This window comes from Anser brachyrhynchus, assembly GCF_964034855.1.
Source record: "Anser brachyrhynchus genome assembly, chromosome: 2".
Lineage (NCBI taxonomy): Eukaryota > Metazoa > Chordata > Aves > Anseriformes > Anatidae > Anser > Anser brachyrhynchus.
The window spans coordinates 27,458,964-27,476,208 of NC_137695.1; the positions used below are offsets into that span (position 1 = coordinate 27,458,964).

Sequence of the window (17,245 nt, forward strand, 5' to 3'; positions counted from 1 at the left end):
ATACTCCAAGCTGAAATTGTCACTTGTGATGAAGCTAGCTGACAAAGATCCATTCTGGTGTGATGATCTGGGAGTCTTTTAGCACTCCCTGCTGTTTGACTTCTTGTTGAAGTATCTTTATTGTCTTATCTTTCCAAAATGAAGCCTATTGTTCTCTCATAGGATGTTATCTGTCAATCATGCAAATTCTGTGCTGCTTTGGCGATTAGCTAGTTTTTGATCAGAACCCAAGAAATACAGAGGCAAGCCCTACCATGAACTGGAAAGAGGAGGCTCAATTGGAATTATAGGTGAACATTGGAGATGTGACTCATGGCTTCAGTGCTAAAGGGCATTTTCAGCATAGTGTGACCAAGAGCCTGTCACTAAGGTGGGGCAGAAAAGATGAAGGGAAAACACATGAGCTAATTTTTCCCCTGGTTTAAGAAGCACCACAGACCATCATTCAGAAGTTCTCTAAAGATCTAGAGGACATATGACTTTGCAGAATTCATTGGCTCCTTAGCACGAACATGATTTTCTACCTCTGACTGCCTTGTTTCTGACATCTTTGCTCTTATGCCTCAGGATGTTTACTCCTGTTGCAACCCAGGCATAAAAACTACAGTGTGATGTCTAGAGTCTGCCCTGTTAGGCATGACTTTGCTCTAAACAAGGGAGGATATTCATACAAATGAGGCAAATGGGATTAGTCCTGTTACATGAAAGCAGTTGAACACTTTGATCTAAGCCTAAGGCTTTCAATTGCTTATTTAGCTGTATCATTGAGAAATTGGAGTTTCTGGATCTGCAGGAATCTGGGGGTTACTGCCATGTACCAAATGACTTTATTGAATTTCCAGGGCCAAACTTAGTCTTGGCCCAAATGGACGTAATTGGAGTGTCTTAAAAGAATGAAGAAAGAACAATTTATTTAAAATCAGATTTTAGAAGAGAATTAAGATAGATCAGTCTAGTTCTATACCATGCAGGTATAGAACAGCATGCAGGGCATTTTCACTTTTCACAACTATTTCAGTTTGTTCAGTGTTCTAGGTGAGTGGCAAACAAGTGAGCTGATGATTAGTTATTGTCTCTAATTCACTGGTATATATATATGTATATACATTGTGTGTATCTACAGAAAAAAAAAAGAATATGTTTATTTTGCTCACTAGTTACAAGTATTAATACAAAACATCACAATAAACTGTATATTTACTCTGATCCTACCACCCACATGTGGATAGAGAAGAAACTCCGTCCCGGTAAAGTTCCCATGGGATTCATCAGTTGGATGACCCCAGTCCAGCCACCTGGAATCACATCCAGGAGATGCAATACTTTGCAGATGGTGACTCAGAGTGACAGTCGTGGCCTTTTTTATTACTTCTGTGGTACGTGATGAGAACACCAAGACCTAGGGAATGTGAGTCCCACAGGATCCTCCTGCCTGGTTTCTCTTTCTTAGTGCAGAGTGGAAAGTCCATCCATTACCTCACAGCACATTTCTAATGCGTGGCCATTTGAAGTGGACAGCATTTCATTGGTACATTCTTGGACTGTAGTGCATTCATTGTAGTAGTTATCTCTCCTTCTTCTTACAGCAGAACTGAATCTTGTAAGAGATAATTAAACCCCCTGAAGCAGATCCTCTTATTCACAGATCACAGCTGCTTCTCACATTAGTTATGGAACAGTTCCTGCGGCAGATAATCTTGAAGTAAAGGTAAGCCTACATTGGCACTGCACTGCACTGCACTACACTGTGCTCTACTCTACTCTACTCTACTCTGCTCTGCTCTACTCTACTCTACCCTACCCGACTCGACTCTTCACCCCTTTGACACACTTCAGGTATGGGGCAGTCATCAGTGGCACGGAATTCAACAAGGGCAAATGCCGGGTGCTGCAGCTGGGACGGAGCGATGCCAGGGCCAGGCCCAGGCTGGGCGACGAGTGGCTGGGGAGCAGCTCAGCAGAAAGGGATCTGGGGGTGCCGGTGACAGCAGGCGCAGCGCGAGCCAGCAGCGTGCCCTGGCAGCCAGGAGGGCAAACCCCATTTTGGGGTGCCCTGAGCACAGCACAGCCAGCGGCCAGAAGAGGCGATCCTCCCTCCTGGTGTAATTGGTATTGGTGTGCAGCTGGATATTGTGTGCAGTTCTGGGCTCCACATTATAAAAATGATGTTCAGGTCCCTGAAAGCTTCCAGAGGAGGGGAACAAAGCTGGTAAAAGACCTGGAAGGCCTGTCCTCTGAGGAGAGGCTGAGGACACCTGGCTTGCTTCATCTGGAGAGGAGGAGACTGAGATAAGGTTGAGGCAATCTTATTGCTTTCTACAACTTCCTGAGGAGAAGTGGAGAGGGATGGTCCAGTCTTTTTTCTCTTGTTACTGATGACAAGGTGCATGGGAACAGCACAAAGCAGCACCAAGGGAGGTTCAGCCTGGACATAAGGGAAAAAAATCTTTACCATTAGCATGGTCAAATACTGGAACAGGTTTCCTAGAGAGGTAGTTAATGCCCCATGCGTCTCAGCATTCAAGAGATGTTTGGACAGTGCCCTCAACAATATGTCTTATTTATTGGTTAGCCCTGAAGTGATCAGACAGATGGACTAGATGACTTTTGAAGGTCCCTTCCAACTTTTCTCCCCTCTCCTCCTCTCCCCCTCATCTGAACCCATTCTCAGCTTGAGATAGGTACCAGATCTACCTCTCTAGTGTTTTTTTTTTCTCCATAGTTTAGCCTATGTGTGTATGAATCTAAGAATGAGAATAGTAATGAAGCTTTTTCTCATTATAAATTATTTTATTTCTCACCATTGGGAATGGTCCTCATCATTGGAAAGAAAGTAACCATTTGTAAATATATCTGTAGATTATCTGTCTGACTGGTTTATAGCAGACAGGTAAGGCTTAGCACAGACAAATCCTTTCTATAGACCTTGTAAGTCTTTGAGAGAGTGAACTGTTAAGCACCTGAATCGTCAATACAAGATCGCCTCCATTCTTACTTTTAAACGTTATCACATGAATGGGGTGCTTCATAATGAAATAGGATGTTGTAAATAGTGCACAGCTTCTCTTGTTTCTGCACTATAACATAATAATTGAAAGAATCAAACCATTGCTTGCAGTGATTTTGAGTTACAAAGATGTGTCAATGTGGGGGAAATGCTCCTGTGGGGCTGTACTTGTCATCATTTACAAGAGGTGCATTGCAAACACACAGCCAAATGCTCTTTTATTCTCTTACATTTGTATTGCCACAAGCAATAGAAATTTCCTTGGAATCAGTAAAACCAGAAAAATAATGTACCTCACATTATTCTCTCTCTGGGCTTAGTCATTCCTGATAATTTAACAAGGTGAAGCACTGCTTTGCAATTATTGTTCAATGGAGCCTGGACCTACATTTTAATCACCAAAAAAAAAAAAATCAAAAAAAAATCAGAAGTACAAACATATTTTACACCAACTTGTATGTGAGTAATATTTATGTAGAACTTCTTGACATAGCTGCAAAGTGCCAACGATACCATATAGCTTCATTTATCCATAGTCATTAAATGGAAACAAATAGGACTTGCACCACTGAAGGTGAATTTCCTTACCATTTGTGTCATTTGGACATAGCTTCTGTCTAAAAAGAACTTTTAGCAATACATCTTTTGCCGTAAACGTTACTGAGATTTAATCTTTATGAAAGTTTCTTGATGTTAGTCTTGGGAACAGATTGAAAAAGAGCAACGTACAGCAAAAGAAAATAGTATGTCAGTACTTTCTCAGATGTATAAATTACAAGATATGGATGGACAATTCGTGGACAGCACATCAAATACGCATGATAAATCCATCTCCTTGGATTTTGCCATAATTGAAGAAAAATATAATTCAGTCATTGCCCAACTTTAGGTATAATAAAGGTATCCCCAACTGCAAATTAGTGAGATTTTTGCTTTGTTTGGACAAAATGCCTACAGTCACATTGTTGGGTTTTCTCTGTATAGATTATTGAGCCCAATTCCTGGTACAATAAGTTGCACTACAAGTCCAAAATTAGAGCTGAATAGAAATCTGACCATTCATTTCATAATAATAATTCCATGATTTGGAAATGCTTCCATTCTGAAAAACACCTAAGTAAAGGAATGTTCCCCAGTGAAATGGAGAGCTGAACAAACAGTAGTGGAGGCCAGACTAAATCCTTCCATTGATAGGATCAAAACAATTAATTCCAACTTTAATTTATATGCTGCGCTGTAAATTAATAGACTCTGAAGATACAAAATAGCCTGTTGTTTTAAACAAAGTATTTAACTTCTTCAGAATTGTTGATTTCCTTATGTTCCTAAAGGGAAATTTGGCAAAAACTAAGTTGTTTATGCAAAAATTTTTGCTTTCAGCAGAAGGTATTTTTCCAGTGGAAAACCTAAACTTTTTTTCAGTTGGTTAAAAACTCTGTTACAAAGAATGCAGTATAGGAAAAAAAAAATATGTAAATTGCATTCATGTAAAATTTACCACATTATATAGCGAGTTGGTACATTTTATTTTATCTTTTGCTATGGTAAGTGATTTACCATACTTCTATTGTGAAATTTTCTAAGGCTGATTTCTAAAGATTTTTGTTTTAAGACTAGTTTTCTGGCAGAAAGCTAATCAGAAGGAGACAGAAGATCTGGGCATAATATTCATATAATAGCATTGTTTTCAATGCTGTTATTTCTGTTGATATTTCCCATATTATTATTAATATTATTAATAATGATAGCCATAATAGCAGCAATTAAATGTATCTGACATTTGGCAAATTCAATCTACTCCATATAAAGTGACTTTTAAGTAATAATGAGATGGACAAAAGAAACATTTAGAAGACCATCTGTTTATTTCAAATGTTATCCAGACCACTTGACTCATCAAAATTGGTCCGGAAATATTATCAGAAAATACTCTGTTGTGCAATTTGCAGTCAGTCCTGAATGTGGCATTACCAGAAATTTAAGACCTTTCTTAAGATAACATAGCCCTTCTGTTTCTGAGAGTGCCAAGGAAGATAGAAAAATTTTTTGTAATTTAATGTTTCAAGTTTGTGAAACTTTAATATTTTAATAAAAGACTTGGGGGAAAAAAGGTTCTTATTTTATAAAAATTCCATTTCTTTAATAACAATTGTTTTGTAACAATTGATGGATATTGTTAATTTTACTAAAAACACTTTAAAATGTAATTTTTTTCAAAGAAACTTAAGAAAAGATATGATGCTTAGGAAACCTTACTGGGTTTATTGGTTTCAAATTTGATTTTTAGAAATTTTTTCCTTCCTTCCTTTATTTTTCTCCATTTGTCCATTAAGTAAGGTGATAGCTCATAATGTAGAAAAAATATCTCCATTTTTTGATTTTCAGAGTTTTCTGTTTCTTAAATTAAAAAAAAGTTTGTTTTTTTTTTTTTTTCCCCCAAAATAAAAAGATGTATATCCAGAGACAAACAAGTAAATATAGCCATATATCTTAAGAAGTCAGTATCGAGACATTCAGTAAAGTAGACCAGTACTGAAATGCAGACTCCTAGGAGGAAAAATATTAACAATAACCTTGTTATGTTTGTTTGCCTGAATGAGAAGTACTCCCCATACTTTACTTTAATTGGTCTCAGAACATACATTTTCAGTTGAGAAACAACAAAATAATGTATATTTGATTTAAGAATTAATAAACCTATATTAGATGTGGAAAAAATTAAAGTCTTTCATCAATAACAAGGAAAGCTAATGAATCAAGCTTAGCTTTGTGCATGTAAAGCCTCTGTTACTATTAGGAGAACAAATTTATTAAAAACATATACCTTTGCTATACTTGTCTTTTCTTTCCATAAAGCCCTCTCATCTTTTCAGGCCCCCCGTGCAGGCTCAGCTAAAACTGCATGGCTGTGCCACTGCTTTTAGCGTTCCTCCCAGAAACAGACAGGGGATAGGCAAACACCCAGCAGTTATTTGATGAAGCAATGGTATCTCTTGTGCTGGGTTCCTGGTCAGATAATGAAGCGCAGCGGAAATAATCTGATCCCCTTGCTGAGTCACTGCTGAGCCTTGCCTGGAGCTGAGGTGCTCGCCCAGAATCTGTCTGAAATAACCCAGCAGGAGCAAGCCAAGCTGCTACATCCGTCAGGATGGAGGCTTGGGAACTGTCAAGGGACTGCAATGCACTGTGTCAGGGCAGGAGGACGCTTCTCTAGCCTGAGTACGGCAAGGTTTGCAATGTCTGTTTAATTACTCACAAAGATACCCTTCTGTGTGACAGCCTGACGTCTCTCCTCTTCCCTGGGACTAATGAAACTTTCTGCATTCAGAGGGTTATTCATCTGCAGGCGGGATGGTGGGAAACTTGCCATGCATTTATTACTGTGGCTTAGAGCAAGTGTGTGATGGTAAAAATGTTAAAAGCCTGCAGAGGTCAGCCAGCACATCCCCTCTGCTGCCCTCCAGCCTGGGCAAGCCTCTGCTGTCACCCAGGCTGGCACCAAGCCCAGAAGAGGTGTTTGGGGAAACTCCTAGCAGAACGTGAGTCAAGGACGGAGGAGAGAGTTTCTACTGGCTGAGAAATAGGATCAATGCCATCTCCAGCACTTTTGTAACTTGTCTCAATATTTGCTTACTGCATTTTAACTGTTAGCTCACAGCATTCAGCTGGAACTGCTGCGCACGAATATTCAAAAGTCAGCCTCCTGGAACAACATATTAAATAGAAAAAGGCTTTTCTTAGAACATCCTTGATAAAGTTTTAATTCTTTAATTTGTTAGTTATGTAGTAAGTTTAAGTTTGAGTAAGACATGAAAATCAAACAATTTCAGCATTAAACAGATTAAGACAGAATTCACAAGAATGACCACATGGGAGTTAATCTCCAGGTTACATCTTTCTCCATGTTCTCATTTGTCCTCCCCGGCTACGTCACTGGTATATTTAACTTTCTACAACACCCTGTTTTCCATATTATTATTGTCTGACACATACCAGAAGAGTAACACAACAGTGAGGAGAGTTCACAAGCCTTATGTCTGATTCTTAACATTTCCCTTTTTCCTATCAAGAGTGTTAGGAATACTTTAAAACACACATGGCACATACACACTTCTTTCTCTGTGCTTTAATTCTTTCCTCCCCAGTTACAAACTTCCCCAGCATGTGCAGTCTGGAAAAATGTTCCTCGTTCTTCAGACTTTGGCGTCAGAAAGGCTTCTCCATGATCATCTTCTCTGCATGGGCCAAGCAGAAGGTCACAGTGACTTGCAGGAAAGAAAGAGAAAGACCAAGGACTTACAGAAACATTGCATGAAAGCACAAACAGGTCCTGCTAGAAGCCACATCTCGCCAGCACCTTCCTCCACAGCATGGTCAGGCTGTTAGAAATTCCTTAGCCAGGTACCACAGCTTGCCATGGGCACTGCATTGTCCTCAGTGCTAAATAACTGTAGGTAATGGGAGAGCACATGGCCTTTCCTCCTGCTCAGCGGAGGCAGGAAATGGACAGCAAGAAATAGCTGCCAGCCTTGATGCCCAAAGCCCTGCCACCTGACCATCCTCATCCCACTTTATTATCACTTGTTCCTTATTTTCCTTGTAAGTCCAAATCATTTGCTTTTTTTCCCCCACAATTTCTCCTTGTCCATGAGTTTGAGTCTGTACTTTTGAAAAGAATAAATCCACTAACGGCTTTATTTCAGCTGTCAGAGCTTTTATTGTGAAATATAAATAAAAAGTTCCAGAAGAGCACATTTTTACTTCTTTATAATGTGAGACAAAGCTGGAGTGAAAGAGATCTCACCCACTGGAAGGCAGAGCCCACACACTCATAATGATTCATTAAATCATCCATCGCACTTTCCTGAGAGAGCCCACAGAAAGTTATACAAAACAAACTGAAACCGCTGTTCCCACTGAGCTGAGAAGCCAGTGTCTGGCCAGATGTCCCTCCTGCCCGTCCCTCAGCCAGCAAGCATCTCGCTGGCTGCTCCTGCTCCCCTCAAATCTGGCTGCTCACCAGCACAGGACGCATCCCCACCGCCTGTCTTCCACCTGCCCCAGTGTGCCCCCAGCTCTCAGGCACCTGTCATGGAGCTAAAGGTCTCACGGCTTCACAGAGTAATTTGGGTTGGAAGGGACACCAAGGCTGTCTGAGACAACCCCTTGTCCTGTGGCCCAAAGAAAGGCTTTTGGTGTGTGAGCAGCAGAGAACAATAAGGTCTTCTGAAGCAGAAGGGGGCTGTCAGCACCACTGGTGATCATACGGACACTGGGAGCAAGCTGTGCTCCTGCAATTGGATGGAAGACACATAAAGGCAATATCAAAGAAAATACATCAGGAAGGATCTGCAACCAGAAGCCAGGTTGCAGGAAATAACACTTTTTCTCTGTATCCTGATGCAAATATAAAGTGCCACAGAGCTAGGATCCTTCACACTGTCCTACCTTGCTCTGGCTCTCCTGGCCTGCCTGTTGCCAATGACACTGTCACCCCTGTACGTGGCTGTCACCTACTCCCGCCATCTCAGGTCCACAGCAAGTGTCCTTTCCTTGTCAGGATGTTAATGACTTCACTGAAGGCTGTCTCTTTCCATCCCAGGACGAGGCGTTTATTTGGGTCTTCACAGAGGTGTGGGAGAAGGCTGGACCTCATGGATTCGACTACCAGCTGCTGCAAGTGGGCACAGACCCTGCTGAGGATCCAACCTGAAGAGCAAATTGTATGTATTGGCAGTGGGACATTGCTTGGTTAGAGCTCATGCAGCTGTGAGACAGATTACAAAAGAAGCAGACCAAGGAGACAATAAATCTTTTAAGCTACTTACTCTACCGCAAAATAAATATGTACTCAGTTTGAGTGACCTGGTTTTACTCCAGCAATCAAATGAGCCACATGCTTGATCCGAACATTGTCACTATGTTATTGGACAGATACAGTCGTCACGCTGACTCCTCTTTTATTTTCTTTTACAAGACCACAATTAAACTCCCTGGCTTTCGGAGCTGGACAGCATTCAGGGATCTTGTGATAAGAAGAAGGATAGCCATACGAGAATTGGTGGAGTCCTTCACTCACATCCACAGCCACAATGTTCCTCCATGCCAGCTAATTTGAACACAACTTCTTGCAGCAGATAATGTCACTGATACAATTACAGACAGAAAGTCTGCTTTTAGTACCAAGCAAAGACACCACCTTCTTCCCCTGGCCTGGAAGCTTATGAAGATGTTGTCTCTCCTGTTGACACTCACAGAGCCCATGTCAGTGTTTCAGCAGTGAAGCTATTACAGAGAACAAAACAGTGCTTCCTCCCAAGCTGCATGGATTTCATTTAGCTATATTGTACAGTACATATTCCCATACAGCTCTGCAGGCTCCTGCAAAGTCTGTAGGACTGATCCTGCTGGTAAGCCTTTCCACCAGCAGCCACAGCAGACCAACAGTGGGCACCCATACGAGCTCACTGATGGCAGTGAGCAGTACCCTGACAAGCTCAGAAAGTTTTCATGTGACAGAAACCCCTCTGTGAAGGTGTTTGAATGACTCCCAGAGTCATCCCAGAGTCATTCCAGAGTCATGACCAGAGGATCAACTCACCCTGACGTAGCTCTGTTGATGCCGACGTTTCTTTTTTCTTCAGGATTATCTAGCTGGCATCCACGATTTCTTCTACTGGACAGCTAACAGACAGCCTGTCTCCATCTGACCTTTAAGGAGTGCAAGCATCTTTTTGAGTAATATTTTAAGAGTACAGACTTGCAGCCAGGAACAGGCTTGACTTTTACAGAGAGATATCAAGCAAGTGGTTAAACTGGCTGGCTGGAACAAAATAATGATGCATCAGGGAAAATTTTGCTGAAATTTGATTTGCCAAAGCTGCTCACCAAAACGTTTCAGCTTGTCCAAATTTTATTCTCTCCCCCTAGACCACTTGCTGTTTTTAAACTCTTTTCCTGTGTACCTCCAGCCGGAGGTGTGCAGAAGGGGCCGTGTCTGAGGGGTACCCGGGAGGACCCTGGCAGCCCTTGCTGCCTCCTGCTACCCCCAGCTGCCTGGCACCTGCCTTGGGAAAGGAGGGGCAGGAGCCCTGGTGGCAAAGGAGTGGTGGAAGTGTCAGCGTGGACCTTGGGTGGACCAGGTGTCGCTATCTGGTCCTCTACTATCAACAGCAAAGCAGGAAAAGATGTGTTGGCACAATGTGATTTTTCCGAAGAACTCTCCTTTGGTTTTCATTTTTTGTTAAAAGTTGAGGAACATTAACAAAAACTCAATTTTTACAAAAAAGACAAAGAAAAAAATATTAATAACAAAAAACCCCACCATCCCTCCCACAACTACTTCATTTTTGAAATACAAAGTTCTGACCAGTTCTCCAAGATGGGTTATGTTAATTTGCAGCATTTAAAGGCCCACTAAAGGAAATGAGAGATGTCTGAGTGGATTTTTATGATTCCTCATCCTTCTTTGTGCTTTTGTGCTAAGTGGTGGTGCACTGAGCAGGAACAAGAAAGGCATTAGAACAACTTTTGTAAAAGTCATGTTGTCCCATAGGGATGAAGATAAGGAGCAGGATGAAAAGCAACACACAGATCAATTTAAATTTAGAACCTGACCTGACATTCAATTGAAATGGAAGCTTGGATGTTGAGCAGGAGTTATTGAATGTGCTTTCAAGTGTCCCATCACAACAGCACAGGATGTAAATTCTGAAAAGAGGGAAACTACCTGTAGGCTTTAACTGCAGTAAAATATTTGCAGAAGCACATCACTGGTGAATGTTGAGTAAAAAAAAAAAAAAATAAAAGCTCTTGAAAAATGGCTGTCAGAGAAAATAATTTATAATGCTGGAGTCATTGACAGTCCTGTGAAGCCTGAGCACACAAGACTGGGGAGTGCAGTCTGTACCTCAGAGAGGAGGCATGTTTGTGCTGAATGTGTTGATAGCTTCGTGGGTGGATACTCGGAGAGGTATTTGTGCCCTTATGCAAGGTGTTCATAACCCCAGCAGGCAAGGAAGTTACCAAACACCGGTAACTACTAAAGTTACTGACAACTGCTAAAGTTACTGAAGAAAACAGGCAAAACCAGGCCCTGCTGCAGGAAGAGAGAGAAGAAGGGACGGGGGAGAACAGACTGATGCTCTTTGCTGGTGAGGATGGACAACCACCTCCTGGGCTGGCAGGGAGGGCACCAGCACCCAAGGGAGGAAGGCAGCTGCAAGGGACAGGACCTGGGTGCTGTGGCCATACAGGGTGGAGGTCAGGGCCTGTGGATTTCCCTGAGGACGGTGGGATTATGGCCAGGTGTAAGAGCGCGTGGGTGGAGGTGTCTGTGTCAGGCTACATCAGCACACATTTTATCAGTGGTATTTTAATAAGTGCCTGAGAACCACTGACAGATTTCTGTGATGTTTTAGCTGCAGAGAGGGAAAGAAAAGGCAGAACATGTAACTTTATTTCTCCTACTCAGAATTTAAACTGTCTGTGGAAGTGACTTCTGGAGAACGGCAAAAATTGTTTGCAGTTTCTCCAGATCAGCACCAACCAGCTGCAGACATACCCACCTAACACAAGCTCTGTGTCCACCTCCCATCAGGACACTTGACAACTTCTATGTATGGTGTATCCTGTTAAATTACGTAGAGGGGTTACAAACTGGGAGGTAAGGCAACTCTACCACAGGTAAAAATGATTCCCATTTAAGGAAGCAACTGGATTTTCTCAGCGTTTCACTGGCTTTTGAAATAAGAATTATTTCAGGGCAGAAATATCCAAGGGGACCTGTCTTATCCATGCCAGCCAGATATCTCAGCTCTCCCTAATGCGCAGGGTCAGAGTCACAGGGTGTTCCTGAGGCAGGCCCATATCTGACCTAGCTCCTACACATATATCTCAGTATGGTGCTGAGTGGAAAATGAGGTAGATTTCCCCAGGAAAAAAAATAAAATAAAATAGGCCTCAGTTGCTTTGGGCAACCATCCCCACAGACAGCTGTCCACTGGTTTTAGAAGCAGAACTGCAGTTTCTAGTCTCTCAGCTCCTCTCCATTAATCTTGATTTCCTTCAGTGTTAAATCAATGATAAAATGTTTTAGGTGGGATCTAAATCTACTGAAGTAAAAGGAAAAACTAATTTTGATGACTTTTGGCTAAGCTCTGCTCTTTGCTCACATGCCAGTTCAGTTTTTACTTTTTTATAAGATGCTTTTTGCGCATTGATGTTAAAAATATTTTTGAAAGATTCACAGACCCATTTTGGCAATGATGTTGCCCATAAACTGTATTGATGTGATGGAGAGTGTGAGATGGGAACATTTACTTTTATGGCAATTCACTTCCTACTTCATATACAAACACAGTGAACAAAGTTCCACTTATTTTATGTGTAAAAAAGGGAAACTATTTTAAGACAATTAACAAAAAATATTCTATTTATTTAACACCCTTCAGAGCTGCTGTTTGTATGCCTTTTCAATCCAAATTTAAATATGAGTTGACTTGCCTAAAATATTAATGTGATCTACAGCAATGAACAGGATAAACACTTTGGGGGATATTAAACCTGAACTAGCAATTTGATGACAAAAGTTGAATTAAAATTGACATTATAAATGTACTCTCTTTGTAGTAGTTTTAAGAAATGTAGAATATGTAAAAATATCACAGGTGTAATTGTTTGTCCTGAGGTACCATCCATATCTTTGCCTGAGACTTGTTAAATTGTGCTCTATACAAATACAGTGAAAGAAAGACCTTACCCTGGACTGTAAGCAACCTAAATTAAACAACAAAAAAAAGGCATTTAATATCTGTGTATTGTTATCTTCATTTTTTTCCAAATAAAGAATGAAGACCAAGGGATATTAAGAAGCAGAATAATCAATGTAGTTAGTGACTAGTCTGCCAAATGTTATCATGAAAATATCTTTACAAAGTCCAGCTCATAAGTGATTTGTCCGAGGTCGTACAGGAAGTCTGTGACAATAGATTATGAATACAGACTCACTGGAATGCATAAAGCACATAATTTTGAAAGACAGATACTGATAAATCACAGATAACAGTGATTCAGCACGGAGGATGCAGCTAAAACTTTGTGGCATCCAACCTTGGATATTAGAGAGAGATTGGTTGTTACTTGCAATTGTTCATCTCTGGAATAATGAGAGGCAAAAGGCAAGGTGTAGGGACCCTTGGAAAGTCCCTGATAAGCCTCGGTCCTGCAGTGTAAACTGAAACATCTTTGTGCTTCTAAAGAAGAGGACGAAAATTTTTGCTAAACTATGCAAATGAACACTACAGACTGCACAACATCTCCTGCTTACTTGTTGCTTCCTGGCCCATTCTTTGCCTGAGTTGTTGGAATTGCCTCCTCCCAGAAGGAGGGCACTCTTGGGCTTGAAAGGAGGGAATATGTAGCATTTGACTATAGGGAAATTAGACTGGGATTTAGGGACAAGTAGGTCTTGGGGACTAAGATTACCTGTATTAAGGAGACTACTTCTGGAAGCTACTGAGCACCCCTCCTAACATGCTGGGGACAAGCAGTTTCACCGATATTCCCAGAAGTTCTATGGGAATTGAAGCATTCATCATCTTGCACTGGATCTCAAGCCATTTGCAGTTTAATACTACAAGTAGAAATTAAAGACAAGTTATAGCTATTCATCAGTGCTCCAATGACTGACACCTCTGCCTTAGTACACAGGCCAGCATAGTCCAGGGTGAGCAATGCTCAAGAGCAGTTTGCCTTCTCAGCCCAAGGCTAGGACTTCTAGAAACAGCTGCTCTTTGCGTGGAAATCAGCTGAGCTGCTTTATTTTTCCTTCAAAGGCTCGTGGCTGCCCATCCTGCTCAGGATGCATGATGTTGGGGGAAGCTGCCAGAATACTATCACTGAGTACCAGGTTTATCTTGCATCCTCCAGGCAGCAAGAGAGCTGTCAGCCTCAAGCACACTCAGCAGGGCTTGAGTGTTATAACGAGCGGAGAAGTCCCACTGAACGTGAGTCAGTTTGTAAGCCAAGTTGAGAGGAGAGGTAAGCACAAAATGAACACTGAAGAGATACCAGAGTGTGCGTGACACTGGGGACAGGCTGCCACCTTGTCACTGTTGTCTGCAGAGCTCTCTGGGGAATGAGGCATAAATCTTTCTGTTGGAAGGTGAACAAGAGGCCCGTTGTTTAAAGGAAACAGAGCATCACATCCCCCTGTGTTCAAAATGGCCATGCTCTGGCTGTGGCTGGCCTGTAAGACCAGGGGTAATCAATCTGGAGTCATCCCTGACTGACGCCGGTCTGGGCACAGTTCCTCTGGCACGGCTGCCTACGGCACCTCAACCAGCAGAGAGCTCACTCCTTCATTAGAGCTGCCCCCAGAATATCATAATCCAATAACAAGTGAGCAAAAGCTACTTTTTTGTCTTACTTTCACTCCACAGACCTGGTCCTGATGGACCTCCAGCCCACAACTTCTCGAGGACACTGGTCTGCAGGAGACAGTGCTCCAGATTCGATGCTAAAATGCCAAGGAGGTCCTGGTTTTTAACTCTATAACAAGTGTAGATGGAACTTAACATCTGAAATCTGATGACCTCTGGATAGTGTGTTTCTGAGGGTACAAAGGTGTGGGACTTCCTCGGTTAAGTCTCATTTAAACTGTATCCTAATTTTCAGAATATTTGATATTGGCATGAACTGACTTCTCTTATTCCATTTATTTTCTTCATATTTTCTTACACACTTGGATGGTTGCAACACACCAAATGGAGGGGACAATCATTTGCACTCATATATCAGGAGCCCTGTCACATAAAATAGCAGATTGACATGGATTTTCTATTTTTATTGCTAGTAAAACATGATTTTGAAGCAGTCTCAGGGCATAATGAGCACTCATTCATTGCTTCATTCTCCCCCGCCCCTCTCCAAGAAACCAAAGTAAATAAAAGTCAAGGCTCCAGAGTTCTGGAAAGCATTTTTACTGAGGATCCACATCTCCACTGCTGACGCATCCCTTTTCCAGCCCCCAGGCCTGCAGGGGACTGAAGGCTCCTCGTCCTTCTGAATTTTGTTCTATCTCATTCTATTACTTCTGCCAGAAGAAAATATCCAGAGACGACAAAAAGAACAGAGCTATGTCATACTGAAGGAAAGAAACAACAACAACAAAACTACAACAGAACAACAAAAAATAAAAAACACATAGAAATTGTCTTAGCAGACATTGCAGAATTTGTCTAAAAAGTTAAAGGGACATTAATTCTGACTCGCTGTTGAAATCATTAGGATTTTTCTTATGAAAGAAATACGATATTACATTAAGACAAAGAGAGCAATTTTAAATGTACTTTTAGTGCAGTCAATTGTACAACATGACATTTAGGTCCGGCTGCATAATATTGCTGGATTTACAGCTTCACCTTTATGCATAGACTTTCTGCTTAATTTGTATAAATGCAGACATAGCAGCTGTGAGAGCGGCGCTGCTTTCAAAATAATTACATAAAGGAAGCAGGAATGCAATTTCATTTTTCCTATGAATTGAGTGAGGCTCCATTGCTTACTCTGAGAAGTGTGAATTTAGGAAAGCTCATGGAGCCATAGTACAGATGGGACACCTTGGCCCTGAAAGAAAAGCCCCATGACAAGCACCTCGCCATGCTATCTGCCTTCTTTCTGTTTTGCAGGGAAATGGTTTTTAATGTTTTTTTGTTTGTTTGTTTGTTTGTTTTTCTCACCAATTTCTTCGTTTTTTTTCTTTATTTATTTTTTTTCTTTTCTTTCCAGATTCCCATTCATTCAGTACTATTAGGTATTATACAGTTAGGACTCTCTGGGAAATAGAAGTGTCTACTTATAGATACTTGTTTCAGGACAAAGAGAAATTCCTCTTTTTCTTTGCAATTATTTAACATATGATTTCTGTTATCAGTTGAGCAGGCAGGCTGCACTAATCCTTGTGTATATAGAAAGTCTAAGCTTAGCTTAACTACGTGTTACAGATAAATTAAAAATAACATATCTGGAAACAAAAATTTGAAATGTGTAGTTTGTTAGTTAAATAAAACATTTACATTCGTTCATTTTTATTAATGCCTTACTGTGGTAAGATTTAGTCTGGCAGTGTATGATATATTTCAGCAAGCCAGGCCTCACATTTAAAATTAAGATTAGTCTAGATTGCTTTGCTGCCCTGTGAAGAATATTAAACTAAAAATCATATTTTAATGTTTTATTTTTCTTTCCTCTGTGCTCTTAACATAATTACTATAAACATATATATTTCATATTATGAAATTTGTGATTCAAGACCAAAGTTATATCTTCTGCCTTCTAACGCACAGGGGACTAAGAAGTCTCAACCCGCAGTTATCAGTTTAATGATGATAGAAAAAATGTGATCATATATTCTAGCAAAAAAAAATTAAAAATCACACTAGCTGCCCTCTATTTCTTCAAAATTTGTTTTGTTAATGGCTGAAATGCTGTATAATTGTTACAGTATATAATACAGCAGGAGACAGAACATTTAGATGCATAAGTATCAGCTAAAGAAGTTTATGGAAATTCTGAAAAGGTGTATAATCTTGTGTATTTATTTATTTTTATATATATATATATTTTTTTTTTTCTTAGATGACTGTACAGGTATTCCTATCCTTTTTTGGGGGGGTGAAGGATATTCCAGAATGGCGAATTTTCACTGGGACAAAATTATTCTTCACTGCCAGTTTTAAGGGTTAAATTCACACCTGTTTCTCCTTCCTGGCTGATGCCCTTTCCACAAGGAGCAATGCAATCTGCTCGGCTTCCGTGCTTAAAGAGCTTACGCCCGCTTACGGGACTCCGGTGATCGGATTCCTGAGTCTCTTGGGCGCTTCTGATGAATTTACTGCAGACGGGAGAGGGAGACAGGGCAGTTTGTGAACAGCAAGCTCGGTGCATTTGCCATGGCTGTGATGTACTGCTGGTGAGGAGCAGATGTACCCAGTGCCTCGAGAACTCCACCTAATTGGATCTGGTTTTCCAGAACATCAGTTTCTTTATTGATCTTGGTAGTTCTCATTGTCAAACCATTTTAACATCACCTTTTAATGCATATTAACAATCAAATTTCCTGTACAGACAATCCTAGCAGAGACCATCCATTCTTCCACTGCTGGGGAAGACAGCACAGTCTTCTTCTGATTGTATTTTCCTGATGGAAATGCAGAGACACTGGCTTTGAAGAGTACA

General features: G+C 40.9%; 1 long non-coding RNA gene across 1 annotated transcript; it reads right to left on the reverse strand.

The window, feature by feature from the left end:
- Window positions 1–1,103: 1,103 nt before the first annotated feature.
- Window positions 1,104–7,142, reverse strand: LOC308188994. The gene is made up of 2 exons (XR_013945932.1): window positions 5,832–7,142; window positions 1,104–2,425 (listed from the first exon to the last, which is right to left on the reverse strand). It is a non-coding gene; the product is annotated as an uncharacterized lncRNA (long non-coding RNA).
- Window positions 7,143–17,245: the final 10,103 nt, after the last annotated feature.